Genomic DNA, 6,637 nt, shown 5'->3' with positions numbered 1-6,637 from the left:
CGCATCTAGGGAAATTGGAATTGAAATTACAATAAAATTGAACAACCTAACCATTCATCATCTAGAAATTTAAATACTCAAATTATGCAATTAAAAAGTAAATAACTAAGAATAAAAGTGCTGAAAAGTAAAAAAAAAAAAATGCAAATAAAGGGGACAAAGCCAGAGAGAGGCACAAGTAGGTTTCTCTACTTAGCCCAAAGGATACACCATAAATAATATGAGCTTCCCAACTTGACCAGTGAGTTACTCTTATAATGGCTGCTGTACTTAGCTTTAAGGGAAGGGAGGCAAAGTAAATAACTAAAAGTAAAAGCAATAAAATGATGGTTCTATAGCTAGAGAGGGGCAAAGTCAAAGTATAATCTAGCCATAAACCTTGGGAAAAAGGGAAAGCAATAATGTAAAACTAAAAATTTAAAACCTAATTTAAGAATGATGGGTAGCAAGAAGAGGGAATGAGAGTGGGGATGAGAAGACTATTGTAGAAGCCTACTTACCTGAACTTCAATACTTGAACTTGAAAATGTGGTAGATTTGAGATACTACCAGTCCTAAAAACCAGATCTGGAATAAACCAAATCTGAAATTGCTAGGACTAGAGAAGACAAATCTGAACTTGAAAAGAGATACTCCACACTTGGTTCTTGTCACTTAGAACTAAGCCTAGAACTAGAAATTAAAATTATTACAACTTCAATTGCAAAAACAATAAAAATAAAAACTTACATTAACAAAGAGAAAGACTTGCATTAATAAATAAAAAAACAATTACAAAAGTGTTTGCATAAAAGAAAACTAAGAAGAATAACTAAAGAGAGAGAGAGAGAGAGAGAGAGAGAGAGAGAGAGAGAGAGCACAACTAAAAACCTAGAAGAAGAGAGGAAGAGAAGGACGCCCTAAGAGAATGATCGCCCTCCCCCTTGGATAGTTTGTATTTATAGGGATAGGGGAGAGAGAGAGAGATAAAATAGGAAAGAGGGCGATTTTTTATTTCTTGCCTTTTTTCCTATATCTTTTTCTTCTCTTTTGTGCGCAACCTCTTGGAAAAATTTGTGCGATGAGGTGGAAAATAGGAATTAAGAGAAAAAGGGAGAGAAAATAGGGGAGAGAGGAGCTTGGATGATTTGGGTGATGAGGTGGAGGAAAGAGAGAGGAGAGAAAAAAGAGAAAAGAGAGAAAATAGGAAAGAGAAGGGGAGAATGATTTGGTGGGTCCCTCTTGGCTTGGTCAATTTGATGTGGAGGGTAGGAGAGAAGAAAAAAGGAGAGAAAATAGGGGAGAAAAGGAAAGAAAATGATTTGATTAGTGGGTTTCCTATTTGGTGTAGATTGGGAGAGATAGGGAGATAAAATAGGAAACTTTTATTCCCTTTTTTTTTCTCTTTTTTTTCTTTTCTTCAAACGTGGGAAGCCTCCTCTCTTGGACAACTTTCCAAGATGTGGACAATCTTCTAATTTAATGGGAAATCTTTTCCATGCCCTTGGTGCTTTAAGTAGGTAAAAAATAGGAGAGAAATATCTTCACAAAATCTCCAAAAAGAGAGAATCGCCCAAAGTGGAGGAGAGAGAATGTTCAACACCCCATGTGGGTTCCTCCATCTTGTTGGCATATGAAATATTCCCTTGGGACAACTACAGAAGGGCTGGCCTGCATCTCGGTTCAGTTCTGGTCCATTATTCTTTTCTAACCCGAAAAGAATAATCACGTGTAAGGGTGTCTAAATGAATGTGTACTTTTAATACAACACGCCCATCTTGCTCAGAATTTAATCCTCTTCGTAGCCATGAAAAGAAACGGAACCTCTTTACATGTAAAATTGGAGATATAGCACGCAATAATCTCTAAGGCCTTTAAAATACAAAACCTGTAAAAAGAAAGAAAAACCCAAGGTAGTTCCATTCTAAGTATGCAAAAATACATGCTACTACCTAAGATTTCACACATAAATGTGCTCATCAGCCACTTCCAATCTCAATGCAAAAACTTTATACTTAGCAATCCCATTGGTACAGGGAAGTCCAATCAAAAGGAAGAAGGCAAATAAAGTCCATCTAAAGTGACAAGTAGTACTCCTGCACCACATCCTTTCTAGTAAGATGCTCATTCAAAGTAAAATTGCCATTCATCAGTTGTGCTTTCTTCTTCAAGTGCCGCAATTTCTTCATCTAGAAAGGCATCATCTAAGTTTCTTCCATCCACCATAGGTTGAGTAGCCAAATGATCGGCAATAGCTTGCCCCTTGATGGATTTCTGAGTGACATGGGTGATGTCAAATTCTAATAGCAACAGTAGCCATCGGGCCATCCTTCCTATGAGAGCTGGTTTCTCAAATAGATACTTGAATTTGCAACCAATGCTACTTCTGATATACCAGTGCTACTTCTGATATACGACTGATGTAGCTATCCTGATCACTTTCCTTATTTTACACTTGTTCTGATTCATGAGTAACCCAATCGAAGTCATCTTGGAAGAATACCTCAAATGCTAGTTGCATTTTAGCAGCAGTTTTGTCAAACCAAGGCTTAACATTGCCACAGAAAGTAAAGCCTTATCCTTCTTTCACGAAATATCCATTGAGAATAAGGTTAATAAGAAGCGACTATCCTCCTAGTCATCCTTAATATCTTGTGGCCCTTCCCTAGGCCTTTGCTGTTGCCACCTTTGTTTGGACCTTGAGACTGAGGAACATATCCCAATCCATTTCTAACTTGGCTCTTATGACCATGGTTGGTATCTTTGGAACACCTTGATGATACTTCCCCAATCCCATTCCTAGGAAGTACTATATGTTTCTCATCATTCGGCTGAGTGGGGGACTCCAGATTGCTTCATAGTTGGCTGGGATATTTTCTTCTAAGGCTCCTTTAGCAAGGACCACACAAGTCCCTTCTATTTCAAACCCGTAGAGTCGGACTTTGTTGCCTCTTTTTAGTCTCCCTTCTCAATGTTATCTAGAGTATTGACTATCTCAGGATCTCCTGTAATGGTGATCACCTTCCCCTCATTTAGGAACTTCACCTTCTAGTGGAGACTAGAGGATACCGCCTTTGCTTGGTGTAGCCATGGCCTTCCCAGAAGCATGTTGAAGGATGCTGGTATATCAATGATTTGAAAGTCAATGTCAAATTTTACCGGCCCAATCATCATGGCCGTAGTAAGGACTCTGAGGACCGCTCTCTTGGTGTTGTCATATGCGCGCACTGTCTAGTTTGATGGCCTCATATCTTCCATGTTAACACAAATACTCTTGGCTGACCTTATGGGTAGAACATTAATAGCAGACTCGTCATTATTGAGCACTTGCGGGACAATCTTGTTGAGAGATTCCACTGTTATGTGCAAAGCTCTGTTGTGTTGAGTTCCTTTGGTGGGCAATTCTACATTTGTAAACATTAGTGACTACATCGCATATGTTACCGTTACTATCTGTGAGAGCTACACCAAATCAGTCTCGATAGGCACTTGTGCATTGGTTAGGGATTTGAGAACGGCCTTGCGATGTGAAGGAGAAGCCATTAGTAACCCCCAAATTGAAATGTTAGCCTATGCCTTCTTGAGTTGAGCAAAAACTAGGTTTTCAGGCTTTGCCTTTAACTTGCTACTTCCAGCCTCATTAGTCTTTGGTTGTTCTACCACTAAGGACTTACCCTTGTACTCTTTCCCACTACGGGTTTCTATCACACTTGGGGACTTCTTCACAATAATCTCTATAGGGTACTGATCTTCATCATCACTATCTATTATGGTGATTATTCCGACCATGGGATCATCCTCTTCTTCAGATTCTCCTTCCTGGCTTGGAGTAGGAAGTCGGGGTCCACAGATATCAGGAGCCTTGGCTCACACCTTATTGATAGAGTTGGAAAGACGTTGGAATCCCACATCCACTACCTTTACCAATGTGTCCTCTTCCCCTGTTTTGTCAAGGTCCTCCATTTGTTCGGTATAGTAGCGTTCACTGATGGCTACCACTCCCAACATCTTGCTTGTTTCCTCCAAGTGAAGCACCATTGTGTTTAAGCATCCATAAAATGGTCAACCATTTGTTCTTCGAGTGCTACCACTGAATTCACATTGTCATCATCATCCTCTTCTGGATTGAGGCCTTCATTATCATCGAAATTTGATGTAGATCCATCCTCCTCCATATGAATGGGAAGTGCTGAATGGATGGCATTTGTTGTGTCAATCATTGGGTCGTCCCATCTGAGGGCATGCACTGAGTATCCCCCTAGATCCCCTGGTACGTAATATCCTAACTCATCATTCTCATTGGTGCTCTAGTCATTACCATCATCCCAGCTTTCTTCCTCTTTGCTGAACTCTTCTTCATTGGCTTCCTTATTAGATTCCTCATTGTCACTAATTCCTTTCGCATCCAAGAGCTCATAGTATTCAGAACGTATTGATTCGAATATCTCCATAGGATTAGATCCTTTTTTTCAAGCTCAAAGCTCATATCAATCAAGTTTTCAAGTTCAAGTAAGTAGGCTTTTACAATAGTCTTCTCACCCCGCCCTCATTCCCTCTTCTTGCTACCCATCATTCTTAATTTAGGATTTAAATTTCGGCTTTTACATTATTACTATCTCTTTCCCCCAAGGTTCATGGCTAGATTATGCGTTGACTTTGCCCCTCTCTAGCTATGGAACCATTCTTTTATTTTGATTATTTGTAATGCAGGACTTCCCTTAAAGCCAAGTAGAAAAGCCCTTGTAAGAGTACTCTCTGATCAAGTATGGAAGATCAAATTATTTATGGTGCATCCCTCGGGCTAAGTAGAGATATCTACTTATGTGCTTCTCTCTAGCTTTTTCCCCTTTTTATTTTATTTATTTACTTTTCATCACTTTTACTTTCAATTATTTGTTTTTTAATTGCGTGGTTTGAGTATTTAAATTCCTAGATGACGAATGATTAAGGTTAGATGTGAATGGTTAGGTCGTTCAATTGCAATTCCAATTTTCCTAGATGCGTTGGTTAGGATGTCATATTAGATGCATTTGTTTTATGTTGGTAGATAGAATTAGATCACCACAATCAATCGTTACACTGTCGCATTACTAAAAGAAGTTAAAATAAAGTGGCAGCTCTCCTTATGTTCGACCCCTTAGCTATACTGATCCATATGCTTGTGGTTACTTTTAAAATTCAAACAAGTTTTTGGCACCATTGCCGACGAGACAGTTTCATGTTATTTTTCACTTTCTTTTGTTTTTCAAAAGCCCTTTCAAGAGTGCTTTGTTTGCTTTGTTTTGTTTTTGTTTTTCTTTTATTGAATTCCTGAGAAGAACAACTTGCAATAATAGTTGTATTGGTGGAGGTTGCCAAGCCTTACAGTATGATAAAGACAGGTTTGGCCCTGTAGCAGTACCTTAGGATTTGAGCAACCCCGGATCTTTGCCGGTAAGCTCCCATAAAGCCAAAAAAATTAAAAAAAAAGTTTTTCTTTCCATTCTTTTATGCTTGTCTTACTTTAGTTGTGAGTAGTTTTCTGTTGCATGAGTGTTAGGTGGGTACATAATACTAAGAATCGGTTAGAAATAAGAGATCCAACAAGTAGTGACCCTATACTTATACTCTCATCAATACCTTTCAATATGGGAGACCAACAGCAAAACCCTCCACCTAAATCACTAAAAGATAGCTTCTACCCTGCTAGAGTAGCCCAACCTTCCTGCATAGTTCTACCACAAGCCCAGGGCAATAATTTTGAGCTCAATTCTCAATACATCACTGTGTTGTCCCACTTCCATAGGCTAACCTCTGAGGATGCATACCTATTTCTAAGGGAATTTGAAGAGGTATGTGTTCTAATTAAGATCCAATTGTTTTTTGATGATGTTGTTAAGCTTAGGTTCATCACGTTTGCATTAAAAGACCAAGCTAAGAAGTGGTTGTATGGGTTACCCAAAAATTCCATAACCTCATGGGAACAATTCACAGTTGTCTTCCTTAAGAAGTTTTTCCCAACTCACAAGACCAATATGCTTAGAAGTGATATCCTTTAGTTTAGGCAAAAGCCTAGTGAGTCATTTTCTAAATTTATGGAGAGATTCAAGGATCTACTCCAAGAATGCCCTCACTATGGCTTAGACTTATGGCATTTATGTCAAATAATTTATGAGGGTATTGATTACCCAACTAAGCAAATGATATAGTCTATGTGCCCTGGGGGATTCACAGCCTTTACAGATGAAGGAAAGGCATGGGAATTTTACTTGACTTAGCTGACAAAATCTGTGAGTGGGAATCAATCCAAGAGAGTGAAAGAACTATAGGAGTGAAATGATATTTTATGGATGGGTTAGTAGCCAGGAAGACCACTCAGATAGCCTTATCAAAATGATTGAGGCTATTGTTCCTAAAGAGCCATCATCAATCAATTTGGTTAAGGTGTGTGCTTAGTGCCAGTCCCCTGGACATGTCACAGAAGAATGCCCCAACACCTCTGGGGCACTTCCAATGAAAGTATGAATGCCTTATATCAGAATAATCCATATAGAAACACTTGTAATCCAGGGTGAAGAAATCACCCAAATTTCTCCTAGAACCAGAGCAACCAAGCAAAGCCTTCTAATTTCCATAGTCAAGGTTAATCTGGACCCCAAAGGCCTCCCTTTGCACAATA

The 6,637-nt window shown here is 38.9% G+C and overlaps 1 non-coding gene across 1 annotated transcript; it reads right to left on the bottom strand.

Moving 5' to 3' along the window:
- Positions 1-5,993: 5,993 nt before the first annotated feature.
- Positions 5,994-6,100, bottom strand: LOC122072411. The gene has a single exon (XR_006138427.1). It is a non-coding gene; the product is annotated as a small nucleolar RNA R71 (small nucleolar RNA).
- Positions 6,101-6,637: the final 537 nt, after the last annotated feature.

The sequence above is a fragment of the Macadamia integrifolia genome, chromosome 2 (genome assembly GCF_013358625.1).
Source record: "Macadamia integrifolia cultivar HAES 741 chromosome 2, SCU_Mint_v3, whole genome shotgun sequence".
Classification (NCBI taxonomy): domain Eukaryota; kingdom Viridiplantae; phylum Streptophyta; class Magnoliopsida; order Proteales; family Proteaceae; genus Macadamia; species Macadamia integrifolia.
This window is presented reverse-complemented; position numbering and strand designations above follow the sequence as displayed.